Here is a 23,026-nt window from a genome sequence, read left to right as displayed (position 1 = left end):
TGTTTTCACATTAGAGTTTATTTAGGCTGTGAAGCTGATAAACTGGAGTAGTTCGCAGAAAAAATGTTAAGGCCTGCTCCTATCCCAGAATTTTTCTGATTTATTCCATTGCAATTATGTTGCTTACTATTAGCAGTAGTTATCTCTTTTTTGCTCCTACTCGTGCTTTAGTTTTTTCCCCTTTCCAGTCCAACTACATTTAATGTATCACCCATTCCTCCCTTCTCTGTAATTGGGCACCTACATACCACATGTGCTCAGAAAGAGCCCTCATCCACAGAAGTCCTCACCCTTCTTACTCTGTGCCACCCAGCTCTCCCCTACCCTCAGGTGCAAATGATTATTTCTGCTCCATACTGCACAGTAGTTGAGGTTTCTGGTATCTCAGCACAGTGGTCTTTAGAAAGCAGCTTGCAGACAGGTAAAACCACACAATATTTTGATTTTGTGTGGAAGAACATAGAAAGCTCCCTCCACAATGGGAGGGAGATTTTTCCCAATTATAGAAATGAACCTTGGGTGGATATTCAAGTACAGTTTAAATAAAACAACAACAACAAATCAGGTTGAGAGAATATTAGACACTTGATTTATACATCATTGAAGTACATTAATATTTTTACCTTTATAATCAATCCTTGTTTAAAGACGAGGAAACTGAGGCAAAGATATTGTAAATTTCACAATTTTTATATCCACCAGTAAGTTATACAGAAGACATAACTGGAGATCATCTGATTTTTCAAAGTTGTGAGTGCTTGTCAAGTCCTGACCTCTGCTGCCTGACTGCCTGTCTCTTTTGTGCAGATATATATTTAGTGCAGCAATATATTTAGTGCAGAAAATATATGTAGGTACAAATTCAAAATCAGAATGCCTTAAAGAAATAAATGTGAAATGCAATACGAGGAAGCAAAATGTTAGAAAAGACAGAAGGTGAAAATGTAATTCTCAGATGAAGAAATAACTTACTGATCCAATTGGGTGTACAGGCCACAATAAACACCACTCCAGCATACTTATTTTGGGAAGAGAGGCAGCTGGCACTGTAATGGTACAGCATTAACTTTTAAAAAGTAACTGAATTAACCCAAAGATTCTGAGTCCACATTTGGGCTTTTTTCAAATCCTCTTCCTCTGTTTTATGTACACTGGCTTTATCTCAGTTCATCTTAAAATTATATTTTTGGAGGTTCAGTGGAAGGCATGAAGCCTTCCTGTCTGCACAAATCTGAGCTTCTAGAGAAGTCCTTGACATTCTTCCTCAGAATCTTACGACATTTTCTTTCTTTTATTTTTGTGTGGTCAGTGGATATTTCCTTCCTTTGTTTTCCTTTCAAAGAGGTGTATCTCTGTTTTAATCCATGAATCATAGAATCACAAAATCACAGAATGGCTGAGGTTGGAAGGGACCCTTAGAGGTCTCCTGATCTCCTCTGTTCAAGGAGAAGCTTGCCTAGGGTCTTGTCCGGATAAAAGGGCTCTTTTATGCCCCAGGGAGAGATCTTTTCCCAGTGGGCCATCCTTTCTCACAAAGCATGCAGAGTAACTTGAGACTTCTGATTTTTCCCTTCTGGAAAGGAGTGAGAAAACTGAAGATGATGGCAGAACACATCTGCAAAATTCCAGCAACACTTTCAGTCCTATTTTGAGGTGGTGCAGGCTGCTTCCATGTCAAATTGTGGTTGTTCTTTTTTTTTTTTTGCTTCAGTTTCCTGTTTGTAGATGGAGATTTTCTACTTATCAGCCACATTTGAGAAGCAGTGATGGCTGCTCTTGCTCTATCTGTAAAAGTGATTCGCTGAAAATTAGAGCACTTTGTAAGCACTTTGGTCACGATATTCACCTCCTACTGTGATCTGGACTACTTAGTCAGACTTGGCATTTGTAAAGGCATAAGGAAACATGTTTACTGGAAAAGCTACTGTTCTTTATTGCTGATGATTTTATTATGGATAATTGCACATCTTCCCTGATTTGGCTGAGAAAATATAAAACCAAGTTAATGTAGTTAGCAGGCTGGCAACACCTACAGTTTTCTAAAACTTATATATTATTGCTGACCTTGAAGCTGGCAGTGTTAGTGTACTCACTTGTCCTAATAGCCAAAATATATGGCAGACCAAGGACCTTTAACTCTTTATTGCAAGATGAATGTGAATTTGGAAGAAATACATACAGATAATGTCTACTGATATGAAGAACAAAGAAGGAAAACTTTCTTCCTCACTTCAGCTGTATCAAAGGCTTGAACAGTGAAATACTTAACTATTCAGAGAAGCTCTATTTAATGCAGATTGTGCCAGTCCTCATTTTATATATGTATGCTGTGAGAATCCTTCTTTGTTTTCTTGGCTCAAAGCTTGCTTTCAGAGTCCTTTCTAGACTCTGATTGACTTATTGAGGAGGCCAGTGATGTGTGCTACCATGTGAAAATCCACATCACTTTGTGGACATTTGAAAGCACCTTTCTCCAGAGCTGCTTGCCTCCGGAAAAGAGTGCTCAGGAGTGTTCACTGGTGAAAGATCTGGCCTGTGACTAAATAGCTCCAGCTTGGTATGGGAAAATTGGGGAATGATGCCATCGTGTCCTGTGAAAAACAGGATGCAGGTGGGCATCCCTGCTCCCTCTTATCTGCTGGCAAGGCCCGGAAGACGGGAACGAAGGAGTTTCTACTGAGATCCCAGAGCCAGAAGCTGCCACTCTAAGGAGAGCTGATTCAACCACTTTGGATGTGAGCTGTCACTCCAAAGAGAGCTGACTCGACCACTTTGGACTTATTTATAAGTTGGTACTACCACTGAAAAGGAGTCATCATCACCATGGTCACCGTCATTGTCAACAGAACAACAATGCCCGACGACCCACCACTAGTGAAGATCAATGGCTGAACTATGAACTATGCTGGGTCCATGGTGGTGACTATCCCCCTCTTGCTTCCTATAAAGACTTCTTGCTTATTCTTTATCTTTTCTATCGCCCTCTTTCCCTTCCCCATTACCCTAATTCATAATAGTGTCCGTCCTCCCCTTCCCCATCTCCCTGATTAAGATTTGCAACAAACTGGTCAGACCAACATTTGAACCACTGTTTCTTAATCTCATGCCAGGTATACATATATTAAAAAGAACCTCCTCTCCCTCCTATAAATTGGTGCAAGACATATGTATACTACAGTAGAGTCTACAATTATAAAATCAAGTATTCCTTTTCAATTCTACAGTAGAGAGAATCAGCTTACCACTAGCCTTGACCTTGGACTAACAGTTAAAATATGTCTTGGATCATAATGTCTTATGAAATGCTGCATTCGCTGAATGACAAATTTGAACAGTAAAATTACCTGTAGATACATACCAATCAGTCACATCAATCAGGAACTTTCAAGCATATTTCCAAGTGGACTCTGAACACCAGGAGATTTTTAAAAAGTTATTGTTGGGAACAAATGACTTCAAAATTAAAGTAACCACTCAAGTGAAACACAATCCATTTGGAGCCAAATCTTGCTTGCTACCTTCACATAGTAAGAGGAAGACATGCACATTTTGCATAAAGATGAACTGTTATTCTACCCATTGTTTTTCTAGCACACTGTTAGCAGCTTTCCAAACACATGATAGAAAAACCTAGACTACAGGTTCAGAAAGTAGGCATGTGGCTAATTTTTTCTTGATGTGAGATCAACAGATTTTGCAAAAAAATGTAACAGCAAACATAAAAAATAAATTGTATCAGCTATGTCGTAATAAAATTACATGTAAAGGATCAGACAAAGAAAAAATTACAAAAAAAAAGGACATTTATACAATGAAACACAAAGGTATATATTTTTAAGTAGCTAAGTCACAGTTTATAGGCAGTAAAAATATAAACTTTGCTCTCAGTATCATGACTTTCTTTTATATGGAGTACTCCCCTTTGACATCAATAACCACACACTTGAGCTTTCACTTCATGAAAAACAATTCCTTATTTATAATATCCTATGAAAATAAAAGATGTAGATTGCATCCCACCTCTATTACTCATTTCTAGATTAGAAGTAAATGCTTCCCTTTGACTTCAGTGGAATTCACTGGTAGTTGTTTAGAGGTTTTCGGAGCTGGATGTTTATCAAGGATGCAGAGAGGATCTGTCTGTAAAGATAGAAGCTTCAAGGACACAAGCCTTGGTTTCTCACCTATGGAGAACATCTTAGAACTGCTGTTTTCAAATCATAATAGTGAAATCTGACTTTCAAAACCTACACAGGCCGGTTTTAGGCCATTATTATCATTGAGAATATGTTAAATAGTGGATATTATCCACTTTACATTTGGGTTCTGCAAAATGTAGTATCTCATTCCTTTTCACTGAAATTTTATCAAGTTTTGAGAAGATCATTTATGGAGCCTGCAATGTATGAAATATATGACAGCTTTTCTCACATCAGAGTCTTTAGTTGCATTATTTTCTATTGCTTATTACATCAGTACGTTTTGTATATGAAAACAATTAATATGTAGTACATATATTAATATATAACTGCAATCAAGTATTAAAATTAAATTCAATATTAAAATACATAATTCAGTATGATACTGCCTTACATAAGGCATTTTAATATATTGTATTATATAAATCTTCAGTTTCCATTTGCAGACTTGCAGTTTACTGAGGCTTATGATTTTCTGCTTGCTACTTCAAGTTTGCTCTTTTCCAAGAAGATCAGAACAACAACAAAAAGGATTTAGGAGTGGAGTGAATTAATCTGTCCAGCATTATGATACAGAGGACCTTTTGCCTAAGTCGTTGAAAATAATCCAAGGATCTTACTGTTAGATCAGATCTGTGGGGTCCCAGTTCAACAGTCTGGATGAGCTCCCATGCAGAATACTCTATGACAGGCTATGAGAAGACACAACAATCTCGGGGAGCTTTAAGCCTTTGAAGATGTGAATGTCTGTCTTATCAAGTTACCTGCAGCTGCCACTTGGGAGGCAAGGCTTCTTGATCCAATGCCTAGCATTGAGCCTGGCAGTAATATCTCAGCCTGACACAGTCCCCTTTAAAGTCTGAACCTCCTGATTTACCAGTGATCTCTGGTTTATAGATGACTGATACAAACAAATGGATGAACAGAGGTAGTCTTCTTTTCTTCCTTTCTTCCTTATTTCTTTTAATATTCCATTTGTTTTTGTTATCAGGATAGCGACAAGAAAGCGAAGGACATTTAGAAACCATTCTATTTACGAAGTGCAGTGCCCTTCTTTGCAATACATCCTTCACTTCTGATTTCTTTCCTGAGGCCCAGCAAAGCCAAGTTTTGTCAAGCTGCTGTAAGTGCAGCTCTGTTCCTCCTCTGAACTTTTGTCTGGCCCAGGATCAAGACCTCCTACTTATTTTTTTAATCTTTCCTGCCAAAATCTCCCTGTGCATGCTGTACTCCTTTTTCTTCTAATACCTACTGTCTTTGTTCACATACAGGAAATGCTCTATTGCTCCAAGACCTCTTTTGAGGGTTAAAATAATGTATTTTCTGACTTATGTCATTTCCTGACAATTCAAGGGCTTCATTTGTCCTAGTGCAATTGTTAGTAGCTCTTTCTTTCCTACAACAGAAGCACTGCCCCTCTGTGACGGAGGAAGCACTCTTGACTGTGACTGTTATGGGTCCTGTGTTTGGAAGAGACCGCAGTGTGTGGGAATATAAATGGAGAAAAGCAAACAGACATTGCTGTAAATCAGGCCGTTTATGGAACAGCACCATCCCAAAATCTGTGGGAGTCTTTGACTAACTCCGTATTTTATCTTTTAGGAAAATCTTAGGAATTTTCTTCCCTGAGAGCTCCTGTTCTTTGACTCTTTGTGAGTGCAATCAGTCCTCAGCTGGAGACTGGGGCTGTGGGAGCTGCCAAGAGCTTTCACCAACGGGAGCAGCCATTTCATCCCTTCACTGGATTCAGACGCACTGTTCTAGGATCTGCCATCATCTCAGATCACAGTCTTTTCAAATCAGATTCAGAAACACAATGCTTCAGTTCTATGTGAAGAATATAACCTGATCTAAGCTCTCCCACTCCAACCTGAATGTGTAAAATCAAGAGCTTTGTAGTTGAATAACTTCATGTAAAAGGTAAGAGTGGCCACATTATCTAGGGCAGAAGCTCCACTGTAAATACTGAAAGAAATATTTTCATTGCTACATGTTGAGCTTTTAAAAGGTTTCAGTGTTCCAGTGAGAAGAGTGTACATGCACATGCATGTTCACAAGTGTGAGCACACATGGCAATAAGCTACACAATAGATGACTGAGGAAGAACACTTTCTTTCACTCTCTCTCCATCCACATTTAAAAAGCACTTTCAGAAATGCTGCAGCCAGCAAAAGGCCCACAGGTGCATACCTAACAGACTAACATAGGATCAGGGCGTGAAAAAGTTTATCTGTAAAAATAACAAAATTCATCATCCTCTGTTTCAGCTGCTGAGTCCATTACTCAGAATGATAGTATCAGGAATGTTTTACTTCAAAACTGTTGGGAAAACAAACAAACAAACAAACAAACCAAAAAAAACACTAAGAGATTAAAGCACTGAATAAACTTAAACCACAGGATTTTTCCCTGAAATATCCACTAATATGCCTTTTTGTGTCCTGCTTTTCTTCTGCAACAAGAACCGCTCTTCTGGTTGCCTGTATCCCAGAGAATGTTCCATAACAGTGCTGGAGCCTGCCTTCTGGAGGCAAGGCAGAGTGCTGCCATCATATTGCTCTGCCAATTTTGTTCAGTCCGTAACAATTTATTTTCAGAAATGGCTTCATTTTCACTGTAAAGGCAAACCATTCGAGTATTTTGATAAATCCTACTAAGCAGATAAGACATTAATGAATTTTAAATGTCATGTTTTAAGTTATGTGGCACTGTTTTTTGGAGATATGTAGAACAGTAACAGACCCAAGGTGAACAGGTAGAGCATGACTCAGCTCTTACCTCATCTCTGCTACTTTCCCACTGCCACTTCTTGAATTTCTTTCCTCTTACACACAGTAAATGACACAAAGAGAAAACACAAATGTCAAAGAAATGAGAAGCAACCACTCCTTTTTACAGGATTTACACATTAGCTTCAGGAAGAGAATTGCCTGGGGAAAATGATTTCTCTACCTTGAGCATTCCTGAGTTTCCTGCAGATGTACATCCTGATGACGTTCAAGACCAGATTTGATCTACAAATCCACACTATTTTTTATTAGTTAATGGTTCCTGAATTGTTGGCAATATGTGTTTAACCTCCTTCCTATACACTTACTACAAAAGATAAACTGTGAGTAGGAAATACAAACTCCTTCTGATAAAGGAAGTATGATGAAGAATAACAATTGATAAGAACAAGACAAAACAGGACAGTTTAGATAATGTATAGTAACGTGTAGAGTTGGCTTAAATGGCTTCTTACCTTGTCCATTTTAATTTTCCTTTTTTAAATGCCCAAGTAGTTACTCTTTTAGTTAATGCAGAAAGGTGTGTGCTTCTTGGTTATATTTCATTTATAATTACTCTTCTTTTTTTTTTTTTTCTTTTTAGTTTTTGCTTTTGCTTTTTAAAATATCTCCTCAAATTTATGTAAAATTAAGAACAATTCATGTAAAATGAAGCATAGTTCAATAAAAATAATAAACACTGCTAAGAGTGCTGATAAGATTTTCTTCATTTTTGTAATGTAATCCTTTTTTTTTTTTTTTTTTTTTTAAACATTCCAAGAAGACATTTTTAACTGGGTTAATTTTTCCTTTGTCAAGTACTGCTCCGAAAGTAATGCCTCCTATTTTATTATGTTGGCCAATGATATAAGAGGTGGGAGTTGGTAATATGACAGTAGAAACTGAACCTTCCCAATGTTCCATTACATTTCGTTGCTGTGTGACAGCTGCAGCAGAGGGGCAGTCTGACAAAATGTTATCTGACATGGAAGAGCACATGAAGAAAAGGTGTGTCACTGAAATCCTCCATGTGGAAAAAATTCACCCATTGACATTCACTGATGCTTGCTGAACAACTATAGAGAGCAAACAGTGGATGTGAGCACAGTGAAGCAGTGGGTGGTACGTTTCAGCAGTGGCAACAGTGACAGTGGTGCTAGTGCAGATTTTTTATGAGCGCAGCATGCAGGTGCGCAATGAAAATGGTGAAAACGTACAGCTAATTGTGGTGACTATGCTGAAAAATAATGCTTTGTAGCTGAGAATACCAATTAGTGTTATTGTGCTCTTCATATCTGTTGCAGTTTCCATAGAAATAAATAGGAGGCATTATCTTTTTAAGTTGGAATGTTCATTCGAGGAAAAATGCTCTAAATAATTTCGAAATGAGTCCTCAAGAAGAGGAGCTTCAATGCTATATGCTGGGGGGATAAAAAACATCAAACATAACAGATTGTATCTCTCTTTTTTGGACAATTCCATCTTTATCTTTGACAGTCAGAGGGTAGCAATACCTTTCCTTGTATTGACCTAAGTTGTTGTAAATGATATGGATATCAACCTCATTTATAGCAGAGTAATATCAACCTAACTGATATTGTAACACTCTATAAACGATGATCTAAGATGTTTTCTTTGTCATTAGCTTCAGAATGTAATAGTGGATGTGAAAATTACCTGCTGAAACCAGGAATGATTAAATGCATTTTTTATTTGTGAATCTTTTGGTTAATGATTAAATTTTTAACCCTCAAGTCTCAGCAGCACCCTGTAATGCTACCTTTCCTTTGTGGGACAGAACCAACAGTAAAGGAACAACCACATTTGAAAAACTCCTTTATAAATGGCCTAGAAGAATCAGGAGAGACTGTAACTGATTTTATTTTATTTTTTTTCAAAAGCAGAGGAAAAAGACATACACAGAAGTTTTCTGTAAAAGCTGGAGGCAATGAACACACACACACACAATCTGTAAAACGAACAGTAACCACTATATTGATTTATCTCTGTTGTGACTGATCTCTCTGATATAGAAAAGAGATCTTAGCACTAGGACGGTGAAATTTGCTGAAATGGCTATGACAGCTGAGTGTACGTTTCACAAGCTTACCAGAGGCAGAGGTGGCAGGTGGCTTCCTGCCTACATTTATTTTTCTTCCTCTTACTGGTTCAGATGTATGTTCCTCAGGGTTCAGATATAGCTCCAATCAACTTAATGAAATTTGCAGTGTCCTGAACTTTCAATATGGACTCCTCTATTTTTTTCATCTTCAGAATATTTTAAAGAATTATATAAATACCATAAAGCTTGAGAAGTAAAATAAGCCAGAGATGATCATTTAACTTGGTCTGATTAAGGCTTTTCTTACCAGCTAATTATTACATCACAAGATTAAATTCACTACAAGTCATCCTGTAAGGATAAATATTTTTGGATTAAAGGGAACACAGAACTAAAATAAAATAAAATAAATAATAATAATAATAATAAAAAAACTAGATAAAGCTTAAAATCTGATTTGTCTGCGCTGAACGTGAAATGAAAACCTTGTGCAGTGTTCAAATCTTGCTGCACAGCAAGGTGAAATTTTCATCAGTTCACTTACAGTTGTTTTCATGATTCGCTATGTCCTATTTCATATTAAATGAAAATTAGCCTTGAAATATTAAAAGCAATGTTAAAAGAAAACAAAGAATAGCATATTAACATGTTGATATAGGGCCATCCATATTCCACATCAAGTGCAGCATTTTCTCTCTAAATGCACCAAATGAGGAACATCTCTTCCGTTTGATGGCAGCTGTGACAGACAAACCACTCAAGCAGAGGAGCAATAATGCTGGTTGGCAATTTCCACAGTATTGCCGGGCCAGATTCAATCACAAGACCTCAAAACTTAGTGCTGCTGGCTAGAAAAATGGGTAGTGAAGCTAGGAATACATTAATTCAATGTGTCACATATTGAATCATGAAATCATTAAGGTTGGAAAAGATCACCGAGATCATCTAGTCCAACCATCAGCCCATCACCACCATGCCCACTAAACCATGACACATATGCAGTGTCTTCCAGTGAGAACCTTGTTGAATCATTATTAAAGAATAATTCTATCCTCACATCAAATACCATATGGTACAGCTTCCTTACTCTTCTCTTTGTGAAGTGCCCTAAAACTGAGCTCCACAAGGAAATATCCTCTTCGCTTTTGCAAGTTTGAATGTTCAGCTTGGCTTTCTGTCTGTTGTTAATTACTATGTACTTTTTTCTAGATGAAAGACTTTTTTCATTCTTAAATTTCAAGTTTAACTTCTTGTGGAGTACCCACATGCAATCTCTATGAGAGGGAACATGACAGGACAAAACAGTTACATGATCTATATTGCACTAATGGTCCCTTGGGTACTTCTATATGGTCAACATGTCTTTGGGCCTGCTTCCCACCTTTGGGAAGCACTGATCCAGCATGGCTATCCTCCTTTCTTTGCAAGTTCAATTACCTGTGTTTGACACTGCATCACTCTGGGCAGATCAGCTGTAAGATATGAGGAGTGCAGCATTCTTCTTCTGTTACGCACAGACTCCAAAATAGCTGGAACATTCATAACCCTGCATTTTACCTCAAGTGAACTTGTAAAACTCATTATATTTAATGAGAGTTACCTAACAACAAAGAATTTATGTGGGCCCAACTGTCACACTTCTGAGTCACGCTACAGTGATTTCTCTTTTAAGTAGATTGGTGTGTTTGGTGCATAGATTGGCTGTTTCAAAAGGCTTAAAATTTGTTCTGATTTGCGGTAATTTTTCTTTTAAAAGGAAAACAGAAAGTGAAATAGATATTCCTCAGTTTTATCTAGATTAAAGAAAAACTAATTTTTGAACCAAAGTGCAGTAATGGATGTGATCTGATTGCAGAAGTAATAAAGTAGCTTGTTCCAAACCTGTGGATCTTGTCATGCAACTTACTGGAAACAGTCTTGGACTGATCATGGCAACAATGACAAATGTTATACTGATATACTCAAAAACATGCAAGAGTCATAATTATTGTATACTAACAAAGAAGTTCAAGTTTTTAAAATTGTAGATCTTACTGACATGTCTTTTAATTAACTAGCTATTATTGTTAGGAGGATCTTGCAGCTGAGGGTCTGATACTGGAATTGAGATGGGTGAAGTGTAGGAAGTGCTCTCTTGACCTACATGCAGAGTATCTATGACTGGAAAACAAGTGAGACTTTTCAACCCATAACCTGGTTTAAGACTGCCACCGAATCTTTCATCTCAATAGTTGTCTTAACATTGCTGTACTGTGGTTGCACAAGGACACCATAGCTTTCTGTTGCAGCTCATTAAACTTAAAATTGTACTCCAACTGTATACTTTTGAAACAAGTGAAAAGCAAACAACATGCATGGACAAGGAGTCTGGTTTGCCTTAGGGAGTCACTTTTTGGCATTATTTCTTATTATCCTTTGATGATAGTTTATCTTAAGGGCTGCACAAACTGTGTTCGTAATACTGACAGCAGGACTCCAAATAGCTATTTAGAAATGCATTAACATACAAGATACCTGGACTCATGATGAGGATAGGCTCATTCCTTCTGGAGTGAATGGAGCAACAGCTACCAGTGAACTGCCCTGGCTAGTCACCGAGCTACAGAGGCGAAGAGACACCCTGATTCTGCTTTTCTTGTGCTTGGTATTCAAAGATTGTGGTGAGAAATCATGGGCAAAGCAGACTGAAATCTATCACAAAATTCTTGAGTACATGAAAAGACTAGGAAGGCTGAAATTTATAGTACCATAGTTTTCCCAGGGAAAAATCCCTCATTTTTTAATGAATAACTATGACCAGAGGCAGCACCCTAGTTAGTTATGTAAGGTTAATGTCTATTGACTTGTTGCTAGTTCATAGATTTGATTTGGTTACACAAGTTTCATGCTGACATGAATCAAATTGGAGCTGAATATAACTTGGGGAATACAAGAACACTGGCCAAGTACATCTTTTATAACAACAAAAAAAAGAGTAGACAGTATGGCATACTGTATTACCAACAGTCTCAAAAGGCAGTTCACAGTTTGTGTTCCATGGAACTGGTAAACTCGGGAAGACTAATCTAGACCAATTTAGATTTAGCCCCATTTCCAAAATTGCTTACAGAATTATGAAATATATTTTCATGAACATAATTAAAATAATAACAATCGTAACATGGATAAATATTCTGTTTGGATTCTAACATGAAGCCAGATTCCCAAGACTGGTACTTACTCAAAGACACTCAGTTTGGTTGGGGGAAGACAAAAATCAGAGTGGCTCTTCCAAAGAGATGATTATGAAGTTACAAAAGTCAGGCATAAGTATGCTATTTAAAATTTGTTTTGATTGCTGAGGTAATAAAGTATTCTGTTACAAAACCATTACAACTTGTCATGTAACTTCATGTTACATGGTAGACATAAACTTTAAAAAAAGTGTGCAAAAAAAGTCAAGCAATTCTAATGGCTGTGGCAAAGCCACAGTGAAAAGGATCTGAGAAGAAACATAAATAAAATGCTATCTTTACATTTTTACTTGTTCAGTGATTATATTCATTTACTGTTATTTTTTAATGTCAGTATAACTTGACCAAAATTGGTATTTTCTGGCACCCCAAGGGATTCTATATCCAGCCAGATCCTTTACTTCATTGGTTTGTGAGTCCAGCATGAAGAAACATGCCAGCCTTCATGCTGATCTGGGGCTCTTGGTCCTATTTACACTCTGGTGTGTAATGTGATTTAGAATAATATTCTCCCTAAATCAGAACTGCTGCTTGGCACAGTTACAATGCTGCTAAATAACACAGGTATAAGCTGTAACCTAGAGCACCACAGTGACTGTCAGTCCGTGGCATGGCTTTGGTCTGTGCCAGTTAGCCCACTATGAGGCAAGAAGTAGGCCTAGTCAGGGAGGCAGCAGGCTGTGAGGAGCACTCCCAGCAGCACTGTGGATAAAAGAGTGCTAGGTTTGCTTCCTCCACCCTCTGTGACCCCTTCAACTTTATCCGAGCAGACTTTGCCCCCTCAGGTGACTCCTGATGGCATGCAGCACACCCAGGTCATGTCATGCAATCAAACTGTGTCCCCAATGGGTTGCAACACAGCATGTTATGTCAGACTCTTTCAACTCAACATTTTGTCTTCAAAGCCCAGAAAATGATGCTCAAGAGAGGTGCAAATCCAAGCACTACCTGGTGTAGCCCTGACCAATCTGTTCCGCTTGGCCCTGTTTTGTCTTGTAGTGTGCAGTTGGGCCTCCTTTACTTAGCAGTATTCATGCAGCCATACAGACTTTGACTTCAAGACTTGTTGGACCTGGTGAGAGCAAGAAACAGCATTTTTGCTGGGGTTAGAGGGTGGGGTCAGTCTTTGTTAACCACCAAACAATGGTGTAGTTTCATGACCTGAAAACTTAATCTGTAACTAGTAAGAATTTACTGAGTGAAATTTAAATGCCTTTGATATTCATCAGGCTAAATTTGATGACCTAGTAGTTCCTTCTGACCTTAACTTCAGTGAGATATGCCACCCAGGGAGCAGTCTCACTAGAGAACAGTTTGAAGCAAACTACAGCCCACAGAATTGTGGCCTGAATTATTTCCTGCAGCAATTATTTTAGCATGACATAATACCATCTTTTCAGGTAATAAATGACAGAAAAATCCTTTTCTTGCCTAGGAAAAGAAACCATAGTACTTCTTTTCTAAGAAATGGTAAGACAGCACTGTGACAGATGTGGTAATAGTAGTATAAAATCAAGTAGAGTTTTCTCATAACATCTACTACGATATGATGATGATGTTAACCTTAGGTGTAACATGATGAATTGCAAAAGAGACAAGAAAATCATTTCATCATGTTGAGTAGGGAAGAGGAAATTGTTCCACTTACTGCACTCAAAGAAAATAATCTCTTTTATAATATGATAAATCTGACTAAATCATAAGGAAATTATCAGATGCACTTTATGAGTGGCCACTTGTACTACACAGAACACAGTTTTGGCAAAGCATAACACTGGCAGAGTACCAGCCCTGCTGTGCTCCTGAGACAAGTTTATGTGAGTCAGCATAAAAATATATTGGTGTTGAATACCTCTAGACTCCTCTTGCACCACAAGAAGTCAGATCCTTTGTGTTGCGTATGGGAGCTGGGTGCATTGTCAACGTGTATCTAAAAGGAAACCCCTAAAAATACTTATAATGTGGTAACTGGCACATCCCGGGGGTCCTTTTCCTTATTGGAAGGGCAAGTAATCATAAGGAACAAGCCATACAATAAAGCAAAACAAGAAGTTAAATGGATGAATAATAGCACTAACCAATTCTACACACTTTCAGTAACATATACTAGCATCCTGTTGGTCATGAAAAGCTTGGATATTTAATAGAAAAGCTTGGATATTTAATAAATTATGTATTAATCAATAATGGAAAAAACATACAAAAACAGAGGAAATAAATCTTTAGGTACAGAATTCAGATTTAAAACCAAGTTCTGTTACAGTATACAAACCAGTAAAGTGCATTGTTATTAATGCAGGGATTGCCTAGGTCATTGTGAAGAAGGATTTTCCAATCTAAGAACTTCATCCTACTGACATCTGCCTAAAAGAGTAATCAAAATTTAACTTAGTTTCTATCTCTTAAGTAGTCTAGTTTCTATGGAGAAATTAAACCACAATGAACAATTGTGACTTATATATTAATTTCTCCTGGAAGTATTCACATGCCATTTCTTGTGCTCCTGTCATAATAATCTAAAGTGTAACAATTTAATATGAACTTTATAACCTGGTGCCAAACCAAATAGGCGTATTCATCCAAGAAGAGTATCTACTATAGTTATCAGAATCTGGCACCATTTAAAAAACACTCCTACATATTATCTTTGACACTTCAGTTCCCATTGTCCAAATGCCCTTTTTTTTCCTTAAAAATATCCACAAAGTTAAAAATACTTGGCAGCACTTTTTCATTTTGGTGAACAATTGGAATGTGATATCCTAAAACCAAGTATTGCAGCATTATTGCTTACTGTACAATGCAGGAGTCCCAGAGGTTAATATTTATATTCATTTAATGTCAAGATGATAGAGTAGCTTGAACTGAAAGATACCTGGGAAAACAAACTCACCATTCTGTAAATAATCACTCAAAAGCCACTCCTTTTACAACTGTAGCAGCAGTTCTTGATCTTTGGAATAGAAATCAATAATCTGTGCTGTTCATCCTCCACCTTATAGAAGTCATGCCCTTTGGCCTTTGGTCAGGCCATTCAGATGCTATTCCAAAGAACCAGAAAGAGATACAACGACCTGAGCTGTTTAAATTAAGTAAATTTCCAAAGTCAGGTAGCATTTCCATGTTCTTGGTAGAGCATAAAGAATGAAAGCAGCCATGTAGACATCCAGCTGTTCTGAATGAGAGATAAAACAGGTATCCTGGTAAGAATACTTGAGAAACAGAAGACTGATTTTTCAGACTGGACAACAGATCTTAGAATGATCATCTACAAAGATGCACTAAACAAAAGTCAAGATGTGGCTGGAGCCCAGAAAAAGGTAGTAGGTTGTTATCATTTTTGGCAATAGAAACCTGATCAAAACAAATTCTAAGAACGTCCTGAAGAAGCCAGAGCATGGCTGCATGGCTGGGAAGGAACTGAAGATGCCACAGCAGATTGCAGAATCTGGGTCAGGACTAGGCTCATTTGCCAAGTCTAGCTGAACTGCAGGGTTACTGCTAATTACCGCTAATTGTTATTTTTCATCTGCTTGTCCATTATGGATAAGCCATGATGTCTATGTGGGAGGACTATTGCTGAGAAGAATTTAGTGAAAAAATCTCAAGGCTTTCAACAGCTGAGGTAGTGGAAACTGACGCTTTTTGTAGATACAGGCCCCCCCAGGTTACCATTCTTTTTTCTGTAAAAGCAGAAGCATTAGGTAACAGATGTTCAGATCATACAAACCTGTACTCCAATCCCAGTTGACTGACAGGAATGTGACTTGAAACTGTAAACAAGTTTCTTCCTTAAAAGAACACTAGTGGCAAAGGGAAAGGTATTTGATGGTTGGACTAGATGATTTTAAAGGTCTTTTTCAACCTTACTCACTCTATAATTGATTTGCCCCCAGGTGAACACTGCAGTTCCCAGTACTCCTGGGGAAACTCCCAGCCCATTTGCTCACTTTCAGCATGTCCCAAGGTGCCATGGGGTTGACAGGGCAAGTCCATGAAGTTCTCCCCCCCTTCCAGCCAGCCTCCATGACACTGAACCTCATTCACACTAGATCCACGAAGTCAAACAGCTGTACAATCCAGCATGGCACCTATACTTGCTTTCTTGAACTTCACCTTGGCAACAACTCAACTGAGTTTCTTCATATCCATTGTAGACCACGGTCTCATTTCCTTTTAGGGACCCTGGAATTCCTACAGAGGTTCCCAGGCATGCATACAGACTGGAAGGAGCGGTCCTTGAGAGCAGCCCTACAGAGGAGGACCTGGGGGTCCTGATGGATGAAAAACTGAACGTGAGCCAGCAGTGTGCTCTTGCAGCTCAAAAAGCAAATGGTATCCAGGGCTCAATCAAAAGAGGGGTGGCCAGCAGGGACAGGGAGGTGATTGTTCCCCTCTACTCTGCTCTTGTGAGGCCCCATCTGGAGTACTGCGTCCAAGTGTGGAGCCCCCAGTACAAAAAAAGACAGGGAGTTGTTGGAGAGGGTCCAGAGGAGGGCCACGAAGATGATCAGGGGACTGGAGCACCTCCCCTGTGAAGACAGGCTGAGGGAGCTGGGCTTGTTCAGCCTGGAAAAAAGAAGGCTGCGGGGTGAACTCATTGCAGCATTTCAGTACCTAAAGGGAGTCTACAAGGGGGAGGGGAATCAACTCTTTGAAAGGGTAGGTAACTGCAGGACAAGGGAAAATGGTTTTAAGTTGAGGGAGGGAAGATTTAGGTTGGACATCAGGGGGAAATTCTTTACAGAGAGAGGGGTGAGGTACTGGAACAGGCTGCCCAGAGAGGCTGTGGATGCCCCATCCCTGGAGTTGTTCAAGGCCAGATTGGATAGCGCCCTGGGCAGCCTGGTCTAGCATTAAATGAGGTAGTTGGTGTTCCTGCATGTGGCTGGGGGGTTGGAAATTCATAATCCTTGAGGTCCCTTCCAACCCTGACCATTCAGTGATTCTGTGACTTTCAGAGATGAATAAACAAGAGATTTCCCAGAGTCATAAGCTCTAGTGTGAAGGGTCCTTGATAACACATAGGAAGAGTGATGAAGACCCAGAGACTGCAATTCGGAGAGGTGACCTCCAGCCAGAGATGTCCTGTAGGCCTATGTATTCTTAGAGTACAATAAACTATTCTGGTAAGATAGTGAGATAGTGGCTGGAATCATCAATACCTGTCAGCCTCTCTACTTCCCTGTGAGAAATGTTGCATGTGAATGGGTAAAGCAACTGAATTACCTACAGAGACTATTGTATGAAAATGATTCCACTTCTTTGGTGGTTCTGACCATCTGTGAGAAAGAGAATAAGAATGGTTGAATGGTAGTTCAACATTCGACAAGCACAGTGCAGACCTCACTTTTATTAGTCACCTCCCATGCGGCAGGAATGTTGTGCTCCACAGTTTTTCTAGCATATTTGCTTCTTCAAGTAGCCTGGAGACAGCTGTACTGGTCATGAGACTATTAGTTCAGAGATTCTTTTCTGGGTTAGCATTCTTGGAGCAAGCTGCTTGTGGCACATCCCTGTTCTTGGGAACCTACTCACATCACTACTGCTCTGCAGCACAATCAAGCCAGTCACACTTGCAGCAGGCTGCCCAGAAAACCAAATCACACCCATTTTGCTGTGCCCAGGACTGTAATCTATCCACCTTGAAAGACCTTTCTTTCATATCAGACTCATATCTATGTTGGCTCAGCTGGTCATTGACTGCTACACAGTCCAGCTGTGTCATTTTCTGTGCATTCACAGTTATCAGGGTAAAGTTAGTAGCTCTCTCCGGAGAGAAAAGGAAGCTCCAGCTTCTTGTACAATTGATTTTTGCTGCCTTGTTTCATACTGTAGATTTTACTTCCGGTCTCACTGATTCTATAATTTAGACATTAATAAATTAAGTTCTGCAGACTATAACTGATTGTGTTGGTAAGTCACAGACAATCATGTCCCCTGATAAACAGCCTTATTGGTTGATTTTGTTCCAGAATCAGAGCAACTGTAGGAAGCATCACTGCTTACAGCTTCCTCTTAATTGATCTGTCAACCTCACTGGCTTTCTTAGTACTGCTCAGTCCTTACAGTGATAAGTGCTAAAGCTCCAATGCATCCAACTCCTCCCACCATCTTCCTTGTTTGCTTCTCCCAGCGCTCCTCTCCCCCACACTGCCTCACCTTCTCTTTGATTCTAATTTAATCTGGCATCGCTCTCTCTGTCTTCATAAGACAATATTGCAACAGACTTGCCATTAAACAAATAAATACCATATAAATATAGTATAATTTATGAGTTCATACGTCTGTTACTATCTACCTTTTTAAATCTCTTAAGCAGATTTTGCCTGCTTAAGTTACAGCCTCTGTAGGAGTTTTTGTACTGTTCTCAAGAATTCCTAACAGAAAGGACTTTCTTTGCTGACGTGCTGATGTTACATGGAGCACTACTGCCTCCTTGTCAAAGAGAACTCTTACCAGTGAGGCACAATGACTGCTTCTATGGTACTCTCCCCACCGATAGCTCTGTACAGTGAATGGCAACAGCAGAAAGCTGGGTGCAGTGCACAAAAACATAACAGGAACGTGTGCTATGTCTTAGCTGGAGGTGTGAACTGTCCTTATTGCTTGTCCTTGCGTGCAGCAGACTGAAATCACACATGAGAACAAGTAAATTATTTTCAAAACAGAAATAACTTCAAAGTTGCAGTTGGAATATCACAATTAGCTAAAAACAAGTGGAAAAGCAGAAATAGGAAATGCAATTGCCAGTGCTGCTCTGCCACCTGGTGCTGGAGCCATGTCCTAGGCAGTCACTGCACCTACCCTTCTGGCATGTCATTCCTGGCAGGGAGCTAGCACAGCAAGAGCCTCTGCTCTGGACTAAGGATTAAATTTAGTAGTTCAGGGAGTACGTACACCACATTGCCAAAGTTAACTATCAAGAAGTTATTTGACGCTTTATGACTTTTAATACTAATAAATCTAATTCCCTTCTGCAACAGGGCACCTCTGAGGACTAAATCACACCTCTTAGAACATAATAGCTACTTTGTGCACAGATGTAACTACTAACACAACATATTTGTTTAGCACTTATGATCATTATTTTCATTAATTTTATTTTTCTTATATTTTTTTGTTTTATGTGCAAATCTAAAAAGTGCCAAGTACATGTACAATCAGATGATGTGTACCTTAATCCCTTCCTTACCTTGATGCTTTGATTTTATCTTTTTCTATGATGCAGATATCTCTGTGGTTGCAAGGTGAAACATTGCTTACTCCGGTGAGTGCACTGAAGATGTTTTTAACCTCTTAGAAGCAGATTCTCTATGAAGATTATAAAAAATACTCAACAGACAGCGTCCCTTCCCCAGCTCCATATAAATGTTGCTGAGAAATCTGTAGAAGGACTATCTCAATACCTTACACCAATCCATTTGCGGGCAGCTGCTGCTCCACACCACTTCCCCATCCTAAAACCACTTACAGGTAATACCCCTGTGCAGTCACCACCACCATCACTGACTGATGCTGAGAGCTTTGCAGAGCAGCAGCAACCCAACACCGCCCCCTGGCAGCTCAGTGTGCTGCGTGCCAGACCTTCAGAGGAAACACCGCACACTGAGCCAATTCATTGCTGTATGAGCCATGAAGAGGCAACAGGCTGCATATAAACAAGGTACAGGAAACAAAGGTTCACTCTACCAACCCCAAAATCACTTCTGCCTTGTGAACATGTGAATCATAGCACAGACTCCCGTTGAAATTTGCACTGTGTGTGCTTCTAAGTAATGTGCTGAGGACACCTCTCCCATCCCCATGTAATGCTACACAAGATTTATGAAGTACAGCAAATCCACAGTTGAGCACTGAGATCCAGCTGACATATTGAGCAGCTCTCAGGTAGTCAGATCCTCTGACAACTCAGCCTGAACGAGGTTGATAAGCCATGTTCTCAGGGGTTGCTAAATACAGATGACTCAACTGTTCATGTGGAACAGACTTGCTGTAAATCATGCAGACTAGGCAATCTGGAATGAGAAGCATTTCTGGGTATCCATGAGGAAATTCCTTTTTGGTATAAGGGATAAGCCATACTTTACAACTTTTACCTTTCTTTAGGGGAAATCAAAACTAATTAGCTTGTTATTTCAGGACTGATTGCCCACTGTGTTTTGGTTGATCAGAATCCCCAGTAAAAAACCCCTACTGCAGATGTTCATGACTACATAAGCCATATACATAGTAGCCAACTAACCTACAGAACAGGAGAAGAAAACAGATAATCCTGGCTTTCATTTAGTACCTATGTCCCTCTTCGTTTGTGCACGGGGAATGTGAATGTGAGCTCTACAAGAGGACTGTAAATTCAGAACAAAAGTGAGGCACAGTTTACAAACTGTATACTTTCTGCAAGGTAAATATGTCCTATTACCTATAAAAATTAACAAAGCTTCTCCTGTCTTTAATAGGTAAATTCAATAATGCTTCAGATATGTGTATAAAAGCACACCTGAAGTTTATCTCTTGAATTTTTCAAGGAAAAGTGAGAGGGAAAATAACCTTGCACCATATAAAGTTAAAAAAAAGTAAAAAAAATCTGAGCTTTTTCTTCCTTGTTTTTCAGACAGATCTGCTCCCAGACCAATGTGATTCGCACGTGCCAATTTCTTCTGCAGGGTGGGGGGAGGGGAATCACACTAGGCACCACCTAAAAACTGTATGCATTCACATCCATAGCATTGTGATGCAACTTACCGAAAGATGCTGAGGCAGTTGGCTAATGAAGTTATGGAATTATCATCCACTGGGGGAAAGGCAAACATGCCCACCAAAACACGTTTCTCTGGGAAGGCCCAGATAACTGGAAAAATACTGATGTACCCATCAAACCGCTACTACTTTGGAGTAACATCCAGAGAACTAGTGGCTAGTTTGTAACCACTGCCCTCCCAGGAAGAACGTTCTATTAAAATTCAATCTTGAACATTTACAAAACAAAACAGTCTACAGACCTGCCAAGGGCAAATCACACTTGACTACTGCAGATTTCACCATCAGGATGTAAATTCAGTACATCCCCATTCAGACACCACCTCTCTCTGCAGTCTCACTTAAAAAGAGAGACATGTGAGCTGGAAGAATGGATCATTGGGGTAATGGAGTAGCAAAGAATTCAAAATCCAACTGATTTTGTCAGCAGGTAACAAAGTATTCCAGAGGGGCAATACTGAGGCAACATAGCCTCCTCCTGCTAACAGCAGAAAATACAGCAAGACAGTAAGCACATAATACAACTTGGGAATTTCAGGTTGAGGATCAGGAAAAGCTTGACTTGAGTTATCTGCTCTAGATCACATGAACTCCATCCTTCCAAGTTTTTTACGCTTTGGCTGGGAAAATGAAACCAAACCAGAACACATCTGACCTGATCTAGTACTGCTTACTGCCATACTTCATATGTGAGATTAGATAAGATGGAGGAACAAAGACGACCTTCAGCGCCATTTTCATGAACATTTCTATTAATAGGTGTAACTGATTTAATTCCTGTCAGCACAAATTTCAAGTGAACTTCCAATGGCATGCAGAATACATTTATTCTTCCTCTGATTAGCTTAATGTTCAAGCCTCTCCAAGGAGCTTTGCTCTTCTAGCATGAGCATTTCCTGCATAATCAAGAACCTGGCACTCATTCTCACTCCAGCCATTTAAGCTCCTGGGCATAAGGAAGGGACCTTTTTTTCCACAGCACACTTTGAAAGCAGAGATAGCCATGGCTAAATTGATCACTGGGAGAAGATTCAATCAGCGAATCCATGTTTGTGCAGCAACTCTGAAGCAGTATCTGCAGTGACATATTGACATGAAGTAGGAAAAATTCTTAGATTCTCTGCTTAGGAACAGAACTTCAAAAATTCAGTTCCAGGCTGAAGAACCCCATAGCTTCACTTAACAAGGATTTTCAGGTAATTACCCTCACTCTGAGTATAGGTTTTAAGATTCAAAACCAGAAGTATTTAGGAGATGATCAGACACCATCTGACGCAAGTCTCAATTTTCATCACAATGTGCCCAACTTTCTACAAATGTTTCCATGTCCCAATTATTTGCAATGTCCTTTACCTCTCTATTTACCCACTACCAACTGAAGATGTCATTTGGGATTTGCTGATGATACTCCACAGAACAGCTGCTGTTAGTTTCTGGCTGAGTATAGATCAGCTTCTTGGAAGGCCAATGTTCTGTACCAGAGAAATAGAAATGGAACAGGCAAACAGGATTAAATCACAAAGTTAAAAGTGAGAAGGGGAATCCACACAACACAGCCTCGTGAGGAATTAGTGGTCACATTAGCTCTCTAAATCTATCTCTGGCCTAATTAAGCTGCATTTTCACAGTAAAGCAGGCAAGCTGACAGTCACGGCAAAGTGAAAACTGCTTTCAGGTAATTGTCAGCTACAGTTTAAAGGACAAACAGAAATCTTTACTCCCCCATGGGCTTGAGCAATCATGTTTTGGTCAGGGCTTGAACTAGCATAAAAACGCAAACATATTTCAATATAGTAACACCTATCGTGTTTGTTTTGTTCTCTCCTCCCCCTTCTTCTCATTGTGTTCCCATTTTCATACTTATCAAGTAAGATGTAAATATCTCACATATTTCTTTTTGAGGTCATTACCATCTGCACACTACTGTCAAAAGAAATAACTCAGGACTCATAGAAAACAGAACCTCATGACAGTCCAATCCACACTATTCTTGTGTTTCTTGCA

This window comes from Phasianus colchicus, chromosome 4 (assembly GCF_987193195.1).
Source record: "Phasianus colchicus chromosome 4, bPhaCol1.hap1.1, whole genome shotgun sequence".
In the NCBI taxonomy this organism is placed as follows: domain Eukaryota; kingdom Metazoa; phylum Chordata; class Aves; order Galliformes; family Phasianidae; genus Phasianus; species Phasianus colchicus.
The sequence above is the reverse complement of the archived record's forward strand: the minus strand, read 5'-3'. Positions refer to the sequence as shown.